Genomic DNA, 18,123 nt, shown 5'->3' with positions numbered 1-18,123 from the left:
TGGCGTCCTGGCGATGGTGGTGTCTTGGTGATGGTGGTGTCCTGGTGATGGTGGTGTCTGGTGATGGTGGTGTCTGGCGATGGTGGTGTCATTGATGGTGGTGTCATTGGTGATGGTGGTGTCATTGGTGATGGTGGTGTCATTGTGATGGTGGTGTCATTGGTGATGGTGGTGTCATTGGTGATGGTGGTGTCATTGGTGATGGTGGTATCCTGGTGATGGTGGTGTCATTTGTGATGGTGGTGTCCTGGTGATGGTGGTGTCATTGGTGATGGTGGTGTCCCTGTGATGGTGGTGTCATTTGTGATGGTGGTGTCATTGGTGATGGTGGTGTCATTGGTGATGGTGGTGTCCTGGTGATGGTGGTATCCTGGTGATGGTGGTGTCATTTGTGATGGTGGTGTCCTGTGATGGTGGTGTCATTGGTGATGGGGTGGGTGGTGATTGGTGTCATTGGTGATGGTGTCATTGGTGATGGTGGTGTCCTGGTGATGGTGGTGTCACTGGTGATGGTGGTGTCATTGGTGATGGTGGTGTCATTGGTGATGGTGGTGTCCTGGTGATGGTGGTGTCATTGGTGATGGTGGTGTCCTGGTGATGGTGGTGTATTGGTGATGGTGGTGTCCTGGTAATGGTGGTGTCCTGGTGATGGTGGTGTCCTGGCGATGGTGGTGTCCTGGCGATGGTGGTGTCCTGGCGATGGTGGTGTCGTGGTGATGGTGGTGTCATTGGTGATGGTGGTGTCCTGGTGATGGTGGTGTCATTGGTGATGGTGGTGTCATTGGTGATGGTGGTGTCCTGGTGATGGTGGTGTCGTTGGTGATGGTGGTGTCCTGGTGGTGGTGTCCTGGTGATGGTGGTGTCCTGGCGATGGTGTCCTGGCGATGGTGGTGTCATTGGTGATGGTGGTGTCATTGGTGATGGTGGTGTCCTGGTGATGGTGGTGGTGTCGTCTGGTGATGGTGGTGTTCTGGGGTGTCATTGGTGATGGTGGTGTCATTGGTGATGGTGGTGTCATTGGTGATGGTGGTGTCATTGGTGATGGTGGTGTCCTGGTGATGGTGGTGTCATTGGTGATGGTGGTGTCATTGGTGATGGTGGTGTCATTGGTGATGGTGGTGTCGTCCTGGTGATGGTGGTGTCGTCTGGTGATGGTGGTGTCATTGGTGATGGTGGTGTCTTGGTGATGGTGGTGTCATTGGTGATGGTGGTGATATTGGTGATGGTGGTGTCACTGGTGATGGTGGTGTCACTGGTGATGGTGGTGTCATTGGTGATGGTGGTGTCCTGGTGATGGTGGTGTCATTGGTGATGGTGGTCCTGGTGATGGTGGTGTCTGGGTGACTGTGGCGTCCTGGCGATGGTGGTGTCTGGTGATGGTGGTGTCATTGGTGATGGTGGTGTCATTGGTGATGGTGGTGTCATTGGTGATTGGTTCATTGATGGTGGCGTCATTGGTGATAGTGGTGTCATTGGTGATGGTGGTGTCATTGGTGACGTCATTGGTGATGGTGGTGTCCTGGCGATGGTGGTGTCATTGGTGATGGTGGTGTCCTGGTGATGGTGTCATTGGTGATGGTGGTGTCCTGGTGATGTGGTGTCCGGGTGATGGTGGCGTCCTGGCGATGGTGGTGTCATTGGTGATGGTGGTGTCATTGGTGATGGTGGTGTCCTGGCGATGGTGGTGTCATTGGTGATGGTGGTGTCCTGGTGATGGTGGTGTTCAGGGTGATGGTGGCGTCCTGGTGATGTTGGTGTCCGGGCGATGGTGGTGTCATTGGTGATGGTGGTGTCCGGGTGATGGGGCGTCCTGGTGATGGTGGCGTCCTGGTGATGTTGGTGTCAGGTGATGGTGGTGTCATTGATGGTGGTGTCCTGGTGATGGTGGTGTCCAGGTGATGGTGACGTCCTGGTGATGTTGGTGTCCGGGCGATGGTAATGTAGTGGCGATGGTGGTGTCCTGGTGATGGTGGTGCCATTGGTGATGGTGGTTCATTGGTGATGGTGGTGTCATTGGTGATGGTGGTGTCATTGGTGATGGTGGTGTCATTGGTGATGGTGGTGTCATTGGTGATGGTGGTGTCATTGGTGATGGTGGTGTAATGGCGATGGTGGTGTAGTGGAATGGTGGTGTCATTGGTGATGGTGGTGTCATTGGTGATGGTGGTGTCCTCCACCAGGACACCACCGCTCCACCACCACGACTCCACCACCAGGACACCACCACCACCTCCACCACCACCAGGACTCCACCACCACGACTCCACCACTCGCCTCCACCACCACAAGGACTCCAGCACGACTCCACTACCACGACTCCACCACGACTCTACCAGAACTCCATCACCACGAAGGCCTACCACGACTCACCACCACCACGACTCCACTGCCACCAGGACTCCACCACAAGGACTTCACCACCAGAACTCCATCACCACGACTCCACCACCACGACTCGACCACGACTCCCACCAGAACTCCACCACGACCACCACCACCAGGACTCCACCGGAACCACCACGACACCACCACCACCAGGACTCCACCACCACGACTCCACCACCACGACTCCACCACCAGGATTCCACCACCACCACCACCACGACTCCACCACAAATCCCCCACCAGGACTCCACCACCACCAGGACTCCACCACGACTCCACCGCAATGACAGTAATTACAAACAAACTAGCGGTTATTCATTCAAGGATGACCCTCAGTTGACAAAGGTCTGGCGAATTACTTGAGTTGATTTACACAGACTAATTCAAGATTGAGCTTCCCAGGAGAATTTGGAATAAACAACGCATTGATAACTGTCTTCACAAAGGCGAGGGAAACACTAGTGTAGCGTCTATGGGGAAAAGCACGTCTTCTCAAGGGTTGCTAACCCACTCATGTTTTACGGCCGTGGCGTTTAATAAGAATCATCAGTTAAATAGACTAGCAGTCAACGTGACCATGACACCATGTATTGTGAGTAGGGCCAAGGAACTGGTCCTGCTATGTAATGTAATGTAATGTAATACTAGTAAGGTTGTGTGCAGTAAGAGTGTAAGATCTGAGTAATTACTGTTGAGTAAAGAAATAAGAAAATAAGTAAAGAAGAAAGTACTGAGTCTGCAATAAGCCCAGGAGTTGATTTTTTATTAATAAATTTGTTTTTAGAGTATTTTAGGAGTATTCATTATCCCACAGTAGTTTCCTTTATTTCCGTTCAAGTGACTTGATACCAGAATTACCATACCCATGTGCCTAGACCCTCGTCCATGCTACCAAAAGAATGTCCATGCTACCAAAAAGAACGGAGTAAGAGTAAGAACTGAAGTAAGTAAGTAAGATAAGGGTGGTGTAGGTGTTGGAAAACACGCGCCCTTACAATAGTATTGCAGTTCAGATCCATATTAAAATGTGCTATTATCTTGTATCTAATTTAAATCTTCATTTTAGACAATGCTTCAACTACACACAGTTAAACCCGAAGAGCATCCACTGAGAGTTGTTGTTTTCTATGGTCCTCCAGGTAGCTGCAAGACCTTGTTTGTCAGGGCGTTGGTCCATGAAACAAGCTTCAGTTTTCTTTCTCTCAAGGTGCGTCATGTTTAGTTATTATGATATATTTGAAAGCTTAGTCAAAACATTAATAAGACTGTATGTGTATGAATGCCTTATCCAGTACAGTTATCCATTCAAAGTCTGTACATCTGAAGGCCAGCATAACTGAGTTCTGTATACCCATAATATCACAATTGTTAACATTTACATACAGAGAATTCCCATTTGGTCCCACAAATTTTGCAGAGCAGTATATGAGTGAATGATCGGAGCTCCTACATTGCGTTTCGGCACGTGGGGTCATACCATGTATTTTGTTCTAATTTCCTACAAGGGTACTACTTTTCATTTAATTTTGCCACTTACAGCAGCTAGTTTATTGTGCACCCCATATTCATCCTGTAGCGCAAAAGGGATGAGAGAGTAGAGGTCACAAAGGGTTTGTATAACTAACCCCAACGGTCAGGATATTATGGCATTAAATGTTAAGAGTATTTCAAATACATAGTTTAGTTCTGTACATAGAGAGTGACTTATTCGCATTTGCGTGAGAGGTATTCAAGCACACTGTATTTTTGGTTCTAGCAGTTACAACCTCTTGTAATCTAGTGATCATGTTACTTGCTCTGTATACTGTATGTGTTTCGCTTGAAACGTCTCATCATGGTAAACAATTGATGGACTAATACCTGTTTGCACTTGTCTACTTTCGTCAAATTCATCAATAAGTTCCTTCCTAATTACAGTTTTAAGGGTTCTTTTTGACAGACCCAGATTGTATTCAACAGTGTCTTTGTTAGATGCGAGTTTGGCGAGGGCATCAATTGTCATGTTCTTTGAGGCCTATGTGAGAGGGGATCCAGAACAATTTGATTTTCACACCCCGGTCAACAAAGTACGCATATTGTCTGGCTTCAGAGACAAGCACGTGACAACTTGAGTTCAGGGTGTCAAGGGCAAGTAGTGGGGATAGAAAATCGTTGATAAGGCTTTCAGTTAAAGTGGTTTCAATAATTTTAATGGCTTTACGTATGGCAACTAATTCAGTTTGTAGAGTGGGTGCCCAGTTGTTAATTCTAACTCTTTTCACATTTGTATTCCCGTTAGGTGGAGTCACAACGACAGCACTTCCAGCATTCCCTTGGTCAGTGTACTGCAGATGGCGTGTGCGATGTTATCAGTCTGTAGAGGGCGTGTGTGTGTGTGTGTGTGTGTGTGTTCAAGAGCTCTCACTTTGGCAGTGTGTTGGAGATGAATACTTTGCGTAATTAATCGTTCAGGCGGATATGTCGGTATTGTGATATCGAAGGTATTACAGTTACACCGTGTCCTAACCCTCGAGCCATGCTACCACAGGTCAGAGGTTGGGAGGTAGCCACGAGAAGTAAAGTAACTAAGACATAGCTAACATATGGAATTAATAAGGTAAGACATTGAAAGGAAGAAGGTTTGAATAGTTAAGAAATTAAGACAAATAAAAGTAGTTGTTTAAAAGTAGTGGGACAGAGAAAAATTAAAGTAAAATATAGGAAGATGATCCCCTACAGTATATGTTGACAGTGGCTCTCCCCTACAAAATGGTAGCAACTTTTTCAACCCCCGTACAGTGTATCTGTGTATTTCATCACCGTGTACAGTTAAAAGTGTAGTGGTCCAATTATGTTAGGGGACATGTGTTCTCTGATTCTATACACGAGTAAGAGTCTGCCAAGAACCATCCTCTTAAGGGTTCTCTACAGGCAGCTGGTTAGCGATGTTGGGACGAAAAGCATCGGGCTATCTTGGTTTCGGTATAGGTACAACACTACTGTTGGTCCGTGATGTGGGTAGTTGGCCTTCGGCATGACTTATATTGTACAATGCTAGTAATGTATTGCCCGACACACGCCTTAGTTAATCTAATGATATTGTTGATGACTCTATCCTCACCAGGGACAGTGGTGAGGACGGTGTCCAGCTCCCACTCAGTACATGGAACATCACACTCGAGTCCTAGTTGGTAACATGTTAGGAGCTCATTCGATTTTTGAAGCGGGTTTGGATAAGAGACGTGTCTTCTGTTTTTCCCTCTAATTGTGTTTGTCCTTCCAGGCTTTGCTGAGAGGAGTGTTGACGTATGGTGAAGAATGCTTAAGTCCTATCTACACGATCATCATGGAGACTTTGGTAATTGTCAGGGTTGTACCAGTCATGTTCGTGCTTGACGAGTCAACGTCTGTTGAGTTTAGCGGCAGCGGGGAAGGCATTGGCTACATGTATATACTGGCTTGGAATGGGAAAAATATGAAAATTCCCTTTTTCTTTGACCAGAATTTAACGTTCTCTAATAATGTTTTTTATCTTTTTTTTTTTTTTATAGAAATGCAGTGATTACATTCCCCGTCCCCTTTGATGGGATGAGAGCAAGCTTTAATGCCACCGGCTCACAGGGCTCACCACCAGCTAATACAGGGCTCCACCACGGCTCCCACCACCCGGCTCCACCACCATCACCCAGGATTCCCACCACCACGACTCCACCACCACGGCTCACCACGACTCCACCACGGCTCACCACCACCGGCTCACAAATCACCACCACCACATCCCTGCCTCACCACCACGACTCCACCACCACGGCTCCCACCACCACGACTCCACCACCACCACGACTCCACCACCACCAGGACACCACCGACTCCACCACCGACTCCCACCACCAAGACTACCACCACGACTCCACCACCACACGACTCCCACCACCACAGTACCACCACCACGAATCCACCACCAGGACACCACCACCAGGACTCCACCATGACCCCCATCACACCACGGCTCCACCACGACCCCACCACCACCAGGACTCCACCACCACCAGGACTCCACCGGCCACCATCACCACCACTCACCACCAGGACTCCACCTTGGCAGCACCACCACGACTCCTACGACCCCACCACCACGGCCCCACCACCACCAGGACTCCACCACCCAGGACTCCACCACCACCACCAGGACTCACCACGACCCACCATCACCGGCTCCACCATCACCACGACACCTACACCACCAAGACTCCACTACCACTACGACCTCAGGATACCACCACCACGACTCCCACCACCACGGCTCCACCACCACCACAAGGACTCCACCAGGACTCCCACGAGGACTCCACCACCACGATTCCACCACGACTCCACCACTGAGACACCACCACCGACTCTACTACGGCTCCACCACCACCACGGCTCCACCACCACTGCGACTCCACCACCACCACGGCTCCACCACCACCACGACTCCACCACGACACCACCACCACCACGACTCCACCACCAGGACTACACCACCTCCAGGACTCCTCCTCCACCACCACCACCACCACGGGAAATTTGTATCATAGAAAATGGGAAATATCTATTTTCCGGGAAAGTTGGTTATCTACTTTCCCGAAAAGTAGATTATCGACTTTTCGGGGAAGTAGATTATCGACTTTTTGGGAAATATTGTTGTGGATTTCTCCCCTACAAACGCTGTTTGTCGCTGAGTAGCCGACCCCACGAATTCTCCAGTGGATGTTTCGTGGTCTAGGTCAACCAGCGCCACCCACGGAGCGGAGGTCAACTATCTACCCACGCCTACCTCCGCTATAAAAGACCTGACCTCGTGGTGATCTCTCTCTTTCTACCTACACCAACCAGCCAGCAACACCTCCTCCTCCGCCTGCCTGGCGGTCCTCTCTCCCGCCGGCGAGCATGGCGACCCACAAGCTGTCCTCCTCTGAGCACCCTCACCAACCAGCTCTCTACATCACGCTTGTAACCATGCTGCCTTCCCAGCACCAAGCTGCATTGTACATCCAATACAACATGTATACATGAGAGCACATTGTGAGTTTCCTTTCTCCATCCCATCCTGAGTGTGAACCCAAACATTTCATACCCCACAATATTACCTAATTTTCCGAAGTAGATTATCATAGAAAACGGGAAATTTGTAAAACAGAAAATGGGAAAGTTGGTTATCTACTTATCATAGAAAACGGGAAATGTGTATCATAGAAACTGGGAAATATCTACTTTCCCGAAAAGTAGATTATCTACTTTTCGGGTAGGTAGATGATCGACTTTTTGGGAAATATTATCTAATTTTCCGAGGTAGATTATCATAGAAAACGGGAAATTTGTATAATTTCTGTATGATACATTTCCTGTTTTCTATGAGAGGAGATCACCAACTTCCAGAAAGTTGATATTTCATTTTCTTGGATACAAATTTCCGTTTTCTATGATAATATACTTCGGAAAATAGGTAATATTTCCCACAAGTCGATAATCTACTTCCCGAAAAGTCGATAATCTACTTTCCTGAAAAGAAGATAATCTACTTTTCTTTTGCGATAACCACCTTCCGAAAGTAGATATTTCCATTTTCTATGATACAAATTTCCCGTTCTCTTTTGATAAGTAGGATAACCAACTTTTCCAGAAAAGTAGATATTCTCCCATTTTCTGTGGTACAAATTTCCTGTTTTCTATGATAATCTACTTCGGAAAATTGGTATCTCTTAAAGTCGTATATCTATCTCCCCGAAAAGTAGATAATCTACTTTTTGGGAAAGTAGTACCAGCTTTCAAGGAAAGTAGATATTTTACATTTTCATGATAAGTAGATAACCAACTTTCCCATATTTCCTAGTTTCTATGATACAAATTTCCGTTTTCTATGGTAATCTACTGGAAAATTAGATAATATTTCCCAAAGTCGATAATCTACCAGAAATGTAGATAATCTACTTTCGGGAAAGTAGATAACCAACTTTCCCAGAAAGTAGATATTTCACAGTTTCTATGATACACATTTCCCGTTTTCTATGATAAGTAGATAATCAACTTTCTCATATTTCCCATTTACTGTGATACAAATTTCCCGTTTTCTATGTTAATCTACTTTGGAAAATTAGGTAATATTTCCCCAAAAGTCGATAATCTACTTCCCCGAAAAGTCGATAAACTACTTTTCCGAAAAGTAGATAATCTACTTTTCGGGAAAGTAGATAACCAACTTTCCCGGAAAGTAGATATTTCCCATTTTCTATGATACAAATTTCCCATTTTCTATGATAATTAGATAACCAACTTTCCCAGAAAGTAGATATTTCACAGTTTCTATGATACACATTTCCCGTTTTCTATGATAAGTAGATAATCAACTTTCTCATATTTCCCATTTACTGTGATACAAATTTCCCGTTTTCTATGATAATCTACTTCGGAAAATTAGGTAATATTGTGGGGTATGAGATGTTTGGTTCACACTCAGGATGGGATGGAGAAAGGAAACTCACAATGTGCTCTCATGTATACATGTTGTATTGGATGTACAATGCAGCTTGGTGCTGGGAAGGCAGCATGGTTACAAGCGTGATGTAGAGAGCTGGTTGGTGAGGATGCTCAGAGGAGGACCAGCTTGTGGGTCGCCATGCTCGCCGGCGGGAGCGAGGACCGCCAGGCACGCGGAGGAGGAGGTGTTGCTGGCTGGTTGGTGTAGGTAGAAAGAGAGAGATCACCACGAGGTCAGGTCTTTTATAGCGGAGGTAGGCGTGGGTAGATAGCTGACCCCCGCTCTGTGGGCGGCGCTGGTTGACCTAGACCACGAGGCATCCACTGAAAATTCGTGGGGTCCGCTACTCAGCGACAAACAGCGTTTGTAGGGGAGAAATCCACTACAATACTCCCTCCTTCCCTCCAGGCGGTGTAGGAGACTTGTTGTCTGCAGGGGTGCACGGCACATGTGAGGCAGAACGGGCGGTGCATGCCTCATGTGAGACATAACGGCAGGGCGTGGATGAGCCGGCCGCTAGAAGAGACAACTGTCTATATACACACTAGCTGTGGGAGAAGAGAGGGAGAAAGAGGGTGTTGAGGCGATGAATGTTGTGCTTCCCTCACGGCAGGTACAGAGTCGTCAGATGCGCCTGCTGGGGTGTGTTGGCCTGGGTCAGGAGCAGGGGCTGCGTCAGCAGAAGCGGATGAGGGCTCGTGACAGCAGCTGGGTCCACGACAGCAGCAGGGTGCAGGACAGTAGCAGGGAGTACCTGAGGGAGAAAAGAGGGATGCGTGGGTCCGCACTCAGGCGCATGGGCCGCGTCGGAAGCAGGGGCTGCATCAGCAGAAGCGGATGAGGGCTCGTGACAGCAGCTGGGTCCACGACAGCAGCAGGGTGCAGGACAGTAGCAGGGAGTACCTGAGGGAGAAAAGAAGGGTGTGTGGGTCCGCACTCAGGCGCATGGGCCGCGTCGGGAGCAGGGGCTGCATCAGCAGAAGCGGCAGGGGGTACTGCTGGGCCGGGGTCGGCGTCTGAGGCAGGACGGGTGTGCTGGGGTCTGTAGGACGTGGTGCTTGGGGCAGGAAGAGGAGCGGCTGTCTGCTTAGAGTAGCAGAGCTGCTCTAGGGTGTCTAACCTGCGGTGTAGACAGTAGCTGTAGAGCCGATGAGAGCTGCTTCTGTGTGGATAAGCCAGTCTTCCATGTTCCTTGAAGACTGGGAGTGATCGGTTTCTCCTCCATCCTGTGTGAGTGCGAATCTCCGGGGGTCACCATTTGTGGGGTATGAAATGTTTGGGTTCACACTCAGGATGGGATGGAGAAAGGAAACTCACAATGTGCTCTCATGTATACATGTTGTATTGGATGTACAATGCAACTTGGTACTGGGAAGGCAGCATGGTTACAAGCGTGATGTAGAGAGGTGGTTGGTGAGGATGCTCAGAGGAGGACAGCTTGTGGGTCGCCATGCTCGCCGGCGGGAGCGAGGACCGCCAGGCAGGTGGAGGAGGAGGTGGTGTTGCTGGCTGGTTGGTGTAGGTAGAAAGAGAGAGATCACCACGAGGTCAGGTCTTTTATAGCGGAGGTAGGCGTGGGTAGATAGCTGACCCCCGCTCTGTGGGCGGCGCTGGTTGACCTAGACCACGAGGCATCCACTGAAAATTCGTGGGGTCGGCTACTCAGCGACAAACAGCGTTTGTAGGGGAGAAATCCACTACAATATTTCCCAAAAAGTCGATAATCTACTTCCCCGAAAAGTCGATAATTTATTTTCCCGAAAAGTAGATAATCTACTTTTCGGGAAAGTAGATATTTCCCATTTTCTATGATACAAATTTCCCGTGGTGGTGGTGGTGGTGGAGGAGGAGGAGTCGTGGTGGTGGTGGAGTCGTGGTGGTGGTGGAGTCGTGGTGGTGGTGTGGTCGTGGTGGTGGTGGAGTCGTGGTGGTGGAGCGTGGTGGTGGTGGTCGTGGTGGTGGTGTGGTGGTGTGGTGGTGGTGGAGTGGTGGTGGTGGTGGAGCGTGGTGGTGGAGCTGCGGTGTGGTGGAGTCGTGGTGCCGGTGGTGGTGGTGGAGCCGTGGTGGTGGTGGTGGAGTCGTGGTGGTGGTGGTGGAGTCGTGGTGGTGGTGGAGCCGGTGGTGGTGGTGGAGTCGTGGTGGTGGTGGGAGTCGTGGTGGTGGAGTCGTGGTGGTGGAGCGTGGTGGAGTCCGTGGGTGGTGGAGTTGCAGTGGTGGTGGGAGTCGTGGTGGTGGTGGAGCGGTGGTGGTGGGTGGTGGAGCCGTGGTGGTGGTGGAGTCGTGGTGGTGGGAGTGTGGTGGAGAGTCGTGGTGAGCCGTGGTGGTGGAGTCGGTGGTCCCTGGTGGTGGAGCCGGTGGTGTGAGCGTGGTGGTGGTGTGAGCGTGGTGTGGTGGTGAGTCGGGGGTGGTGAGCGGTGGTGGTGGGAGTGGTGGTGGAGCGGAGTCGGTGTGGTGGTGGTGAGTCGTGGTGGTGGTGTGGTGGTGGAGGTGGTGGTGAGTCGTGGTGGTGGTGGAGCCGTGGTGGTGGTGGAGTCGTGGCCGTGGTGGTGGTGGAGTCGTGGTGGTGGTGGAGGTCGTGGTGGTGGTGAGTCGTGGTGGTGGTGAGTCGTGGTGGTGGTGGGTGGTCGTGGTGGTGGTGGTGGTGGTGGAGTCGTGGTGGTGGTGTTGGTGGTGGTGGTGGTGGTCGTGGTGGTGGTGAGTGGTGGTGGTGGTCGAGTGTGGTGGTGGTGGTCGGTGGTGGTGGTGGAGTCGTGGTGGTGGTCGTGGTGGTGGTGGTCGTGGTGGTGGTGGTCGTGGTGGTGGTGGAGTCGTGGTGGTGGAGTGGTGGTGGTGGAGCGTGGTGGTGGGTGTGGTGGTGGTGGTGTGGTGGTGGTGGTCGTGGTGGTGGTCCCGTGGTGGTGGTCGTGGTGGTGGTCGTGGTGGTGGTGGTCCGTGGTGGTGGTGGAGCGGGTGGTGGTGGGCCGTGTGGTGGTGGCCCGTGAGTCGTGGTGGAGTCGTGGTGGTGGTGGAGTCGTGGTGGTGGTGGTCGTGGTGGTGGTCGTGGTGGTGGTGGTCGTGGTGGTGGTCGTGGTGGTGGTGAGCGTGGTGGTGGTCGTGGTGGTGGTGGAGTGGTGGTGGTGGTCGTGGTGGAGTCGTGGTGGTGGTGGAGCCGTGGTGGTGGTGAGCCCGTGTGGTGGTGGTGAGTCGTGGTGGTGGTGGAGCCGTGGTGGTGGTGGAGTCCGTGGTGGTGGTGGGCGGTGGTGGTGGTGGTGGTGGGTGGTGAGTCGTGGTGGTGGTGGTCGTGGTGGTGGTGGTGGTGGTGGTGGTGGGAGTCGTGGTGGTGGTGGAGTCGTGGTGGTGGTGGTGGTGGTGGCCGTGGTGGTGGTCGTGGTGGAGTGGTGGTGGTGGTGGTGGAGCGTGGTGGTGGTGGAGTCGTGGTGGTGGTGGGAGGTGGTGGAGGTGGTGGTGGTGGTGGAGTGTGGTGGTGGTGGTCGTGGTGGTGGTGGTGGTGGAGTGGTGGTGGTGGTGGTGGTGGTGGTGTGGTGGTGGAGGTGGTGGTGGTGGTGGTGGTGGTGGTGGTGGAGTCGTGGTGGTGTGGTGGTGGTGGTGTGGTGGTGGTGGAGGGTGGTGGTGGTGGTGGTGGTGGTGGTGGTGGTGGTGGTGGTGGGTGGTGGTGGTGGTGGTGAGTGGTGGTGGTGGTGGTGGGGGTGGTGGTGGAGCCGTGGTGGTGGTGGAGTCGTGGAGTCGGTGGTGGAGTGTGGTGGTGGTGGGTGGTGGTGGTGGAGTGGTGATGGAGTCGTGGTGGGTGGAGTGGTGGTGGTGTGGTGGAGTGGTGGTGGTGTCGTGTAGTCCTGTGGCGTCTGTGGTGGTGGGTAGTGAGCCGTGGTGGAGTCGGTGGTGGTGAAGTCGTGATGGTGGTGGAGTCGATGGTGGTGGAGCGTGGTGAGCCGTGGGTGGTGGAGTCCTGGTGGTGAGACGGGGTAGTGTGATGGTGGTGTGAGTGGTGGAGTCGTGATGGTGGTGAGCCGGATGGTGGTGGAGTCGTGGTGGTGAGTCCTGTGGTGGGAGTCGTGATGGTGGGTGTGAGTGGTGGTGGTGGAGTCGTGGTGTGGAGTGGTGGTGGAGTCGGAGTCCTGTGGTAGAGCGGCGGTGGCAGAGTCGTGTGGTGGTGGATGGGTGGAGTCGGAGTCCTGTGGAGTGGTGGTGGTGAGTCTGGTGGTGGGTGGTGGTGGTGGAGTCCTGTGGTGGTGGAGTCCTGGTGGTGGTGGAGCCCAGGTGGAGTCCTGGGTGGTGGAGGAGCTGGTGGTGGGGTTCCTGGTGGTGGTGTGGTGGATTCGTGGTGGTGGTGTCCTGGTGGTGGTGTCTCTGGTGGTGGTGGAGTCCGTGGTGGTGGAGTCGTGGGTGGAGTCGTCGTGAGTCCTGGTGGTGGGTGGAGTGGTGGTGGTCGTGGTGGTGGAGTCGTGTGGTGGGAGTCCTGGTGGTGGTGTCCTGGTGGTGAGTCCTGGTGGTGGAGGAGTTCTGGTGGTGGAGTCGTGGTGGTGAGTGTGGTGGTGGAGTCGGGTGGTGAATCCTGGTGGTGGTGGTGGAGTCCTGTGAGTCCTGGTGGTGGTGTCCTGGTGGTGGTGTCCTGGTGGTGGTGTCCTGGTGGTGGTGTCCTGGGTGGTCGTGGTGGTGGTGGAGTCGTGGTGGTGGAATCCTGGTGGTGAGTCCTGGTGGTGAGCGTGGTGGAGTCGTGGTGGTGGGAATCCTGGTGGTGAGCGTGGTGGTGGAGTCGTGGAGGAGTCGTGGTGGAGGGGGTGAGGTGGTGTGGAAGCGTGGTGGAGGTGGTGGAGCGTGGTGGAGATTAAAGCTGGTTTCATCCCATCAAAGGGGGAGGGGGAATGTAATCACTGCATTTCTATAAAAAAAAAAAAGATAAAAACATTATCATTAGAGAACGTTAAATTCTGGTCAAAGAAAAAGGGAATTTTCATATTTTTCCATTCCAAGCCAGTATATACATGTAGCCAATGCCTTCCCTGCTGCCGCTAAACTCAACAGACGTTGACTCGTCAAGCACGAACATGATTGGTACAACCCTCACAATTACTAAAGTCTCCATGATGATCGTGTAGATAGGACTTAAGCATTCCTCACCATACGTCAACACTCCTCTCAGCGAAGCCTGGAAGGACAAACACAATTAGAGGGAAAAACAGTAGACACGTCTCTTATCCAAACCCGCTTCAAAAATCGAATGAGCTCCTAACATGTTACCAACTAGGACTCGAGTGTGATGTTCCATGTACATGTACTGAGTGGGAGCTTGACACCGTCCTCACCACTGTCCCTGGTGAGGATGGAGTCATCTACAATATCATTAGATTAACTAAGGCGTGTGTCGGGCAATACATTACTAGCATTGTACAATATAAGTCATGCCGAAGGCCAACTACCCACATCACGGATCAACAGTATTGTTGTACCTATACCGATACTAAGATAGCCCGATGCTTTTCGTCCCAACATCGCTAACCAGTTGCCTGTGTAAAACCTTTAAGAGGATGGTTCTTGGCAGACTCTTACTCGTGTATAGAATCAGAGAACACATGTCCCCTAACATAATTGCACCACTACACTTTTAACTGTACATGGTGATGAAACACACAGATACACTGTAGGGGGGGGTTGAAAAAGTTGCCACCATTTTGTTGGGGAGAGCCACTGTCAACATATACTGTAGGGGATCATCTTCCTTTAATATTTTACTTTAATTTTTCTCTGTCCCACTACTTTTAAACAACTACTTTCCTTTGTCTTAATTTCTTAACTATTCAAACCTTCTTCCTTTCAATGTCTTACTTTATTAATTCCATATGTTAGCTATGTCTTAGTTACTTTACTTCTCGTGGCTACCTCCCAACCTCTGACCTGTGGTAGCATGGCTCGAGGGTTAGGACACGGGGTAACTGTAATACCTTCGATATCACAATACCGACATATCCGCCTGAACGATTAATTACGCAAAGTATTCATCTCCAACACACTGCCAAAGTGAGAGCTCTTGAACACACACACACACCCTACAGACTGATAACATCGCACACGCCATCTGCAGTGCACTGATGGAGCTCTTAACACTGACCAAGGGAAGGCTGGAAGTGCTGTCGCTGTGACTCCACCTAACGGGAATACAAATGAGAAAGGAGTTAGAATAAACAACTGGGCACCCATTTTACAAACTGAATTAGTTGCCATACGTAAAGCCATTACAATTATTGAAACCACTTTAACAGAAAGCCTTATCAACGATTTTCTATCCCCACTACTTGCCTTTGACACCCTGAACTCAAGTTGTCACGTGCTTGTCTCTGAAGCCAGACAAATATGCGTACCTTGTTGACCAGGGTGTGAAAATCAAATTGTTCTGGATCCCCTCTCACATAGGCCTCAAAGAACATGACAGTTGATGCCCTCGCCAAACTCGCATCTAACAAAGACACTGTTGAATACAATCTGGGTCTGTCAAAAAGAACCCTTAAAACTGTAATTAGGAAGGAACTTATTGATGAATTTGACGCAAGTAGACAAGTGCAAACAGGTATTAGTCCATCCATTGTTTACCATGAAGAGACGTTTCAAGTGAAACACGTACAGTATACAGAGCAAGTAATATGATCACTAGATTACAAGAGGTTGTAACTGCTAGAACCAAAAATACAGTGTGCTTGAATACCTCTCACGCAAATGCGAATAAGTCACTCTCTATGTACAGAACTAAACTATGTATTTGAAATACTCTTAACATTTAATGCCATAATATCCTGACCGTTGGGGTTAGTTATACAAACCCTTTGTGATGTAATGAGACAAATCTCACAATAAGAAGATTACATATAGGTAGAATATTGATAGTATAAGAGTATAAAAGAGAGGAAGATTTTGGTAGCGTGGCCGTGATAGTTATTTGAACTGAACTTACACTTATCGTATCTTATACGTCAATACACATCTATTACGTTCTTAAGGACGACTTCTCAAACACCGCTTCGTTTCAACTCTTTATTAATTACGACAATGACATGGACACATTAATAACACCTTCTATTGAAGTTACTAGGACATTATATTTACGTTACTAGGACATCATATTACGTTACTAGACACTGATTCTCGGACACGAACATGAAATGAATACACTTCCCACGTAAGTAACTCATCCCATGGAAAGCTCTGACAAAAACTCACGTGACCTAGGGGAGGCCTAGCAGGGAGACTGCTTAGCTGGAACACTGGTGTCGGGAGGGCGACTGCTTAGCTGGGACACCGGAGGGAAGTCGGGGAGGGAAGTCTTGCGTGACTCTCCTCCCGTGAGTGGGCCTGGGCTGTGGTGGACCTCCTCCTCCGATCCCTGTGTCTCACTCCCTCTCCCTCTCGTCGCTCCCCTGAGGGAGGGCTACGAGCGGGACTGGGCTGTGGTAGTTGCTGGCCCTTCCTCCTTACAAGACACACTCTCTCTCTGTCTCTCTCTGGGCAGAGGGAGGACTAGGACGTCCTATATATTGGGAGGCGAGCCGTCAGGTTGAGCTGATCGGGGGGGAGGGGGGGGGGCGGCGAAGGGTCTCCTTACATTTGCCCTCGCTAATGTAGGGTCAGGTCTGGACTTTTTCAAAGACTATAAGTTGTATATTCTGGAGAAATCTTCAGATGGGGCCGTGTGACATGAGAGGCCCTGGTTGATTTGTGGCCCCTTGACTTGGGCTCGAGGGTTACATTTGACCTGGCTAATGTGAGGTCAGGTCTGGACTTCTTCTGCGGTGTAGGTTATTGTGTATATTGGGAGAGAGTCGGCCGGTGCCTTCTTACATGTTTGTTGGGGCCGTGTGACATGGGAGGGGAGCCAGTTGATTTGTAACTCCTTGAGTGGTTGCGAGGGGTACCCTTACATTTGACCCCCCTAATGTCGGGTCAAGTCTGGACTGTTTCTGAGATGTAAGCTGTGGTCTGACAACCCATCACTACACCTCCCGCCAAGACCAAAGCTTTCATGCTCAGAGAACTGATGACACATTTAAAGTAGACAGTAACATCATGTGCAGTATCTAATATAGTCCCTGAGGCGATAATGCATCCTTACATTTTACAAATTATAACACTAGAGATGTATGTTTTTCTACTGGCATAGTTTGATCTGACAAAGCTTACTATAGTGACCTCTACTCTCTAATCCCTTTTGCGCTACAAGATGAATATGGGGTGCACAATAAACTAGCTGCTGTAAGTGGCAAAATTAAATGAAAAGTAGTACCTTTGTAGGAAATTAGAACAAAATACATGGTATGACCCCACGTGCCGAAACGCAATGTAGGAGCTCTGATCATTCACTCATATACTGCTCTGCAAAATTTGTGGGACCAAATGGGAATTCTCTGTATGTAAATGTTAACAATTGTGATATTATGGGTATACAGAACTCAGTTATGCTGGCCTTCAGATGTACAGACTTTGAATGGATAACTGTACTGGATAAGGCATTCATACACCCAGTCTTATTAATGTTTTGACTAAGCTTTCAAATATATCATAATAACTAAACATGACGCACCTTGAGAAAGAAAACTGAAGCTTGTTTCATGGACCAACGCCCTGACAAACAAGGTCTTGCAGCTACCTGGAGGACCATAGAAAACAACTCCTCTCAGTGGATGCTCTTCGGGTTTAATTGTGTGCAGTTGAAGCATTGTCTAAAATGAAGATTTAAATTAGATACAAGATAATAGCACATTTTAATATGGATCTGAACTGCAATACTATTGTAAGGGCGCGTGTTTTCCAACACCTACCCCACCCTTATCTTACTTACTTCTCTTGCTTTAGTTCTTACTCTGTTCTTTTTGGGAGCATGGACATTCTTTTGGTTAGCATGGACGAGGGTCTAGGCACAAGGGTATGGTAATTCTGGTATCAAGTCACTTGAACGGAAATAAAGGTAACTACTGTGGGATAATGAATACTCCTAAAATACTCTAAAAACAAATTTATTAATATAAAATCAAAGGGAAAAAGAGGTATTATTAACATAGAACTACCAGGCTCAACTCCTGGGCTTATTGCAGACTCAGTACTTTCTTCTTTATTTATTTTCTTATTTCTTTACTCAACAGTAATTACTCAGATCTTCCACTCTTACTGCACACAACCTTACTAGTATTACATTACATTACATAGCAGGACCAGTTCCTTGGCCCTACTCACAATACATGGTGTCATGGTCACGTTGA

This window comes from Homarus americanus, unplaced genomic scaffold (assembly GCF_018991925.1).
Source record: "Homarus americanus isolate GMGI-L3 unplaced genomic scaffold, GMGI_Hamer_2.0 scaffold5589, whole genome shotgun sequence".
In the NCBI taxonomy this organism is placed as follows: Eukaryota; Metazoa; Arthropoda; class Malacostraca; order Decapoda; family Nephropidae; genus Homarus; species Homarus americanus.
This window is presented reverse-complemented; position numbering follows the sequence as displayed.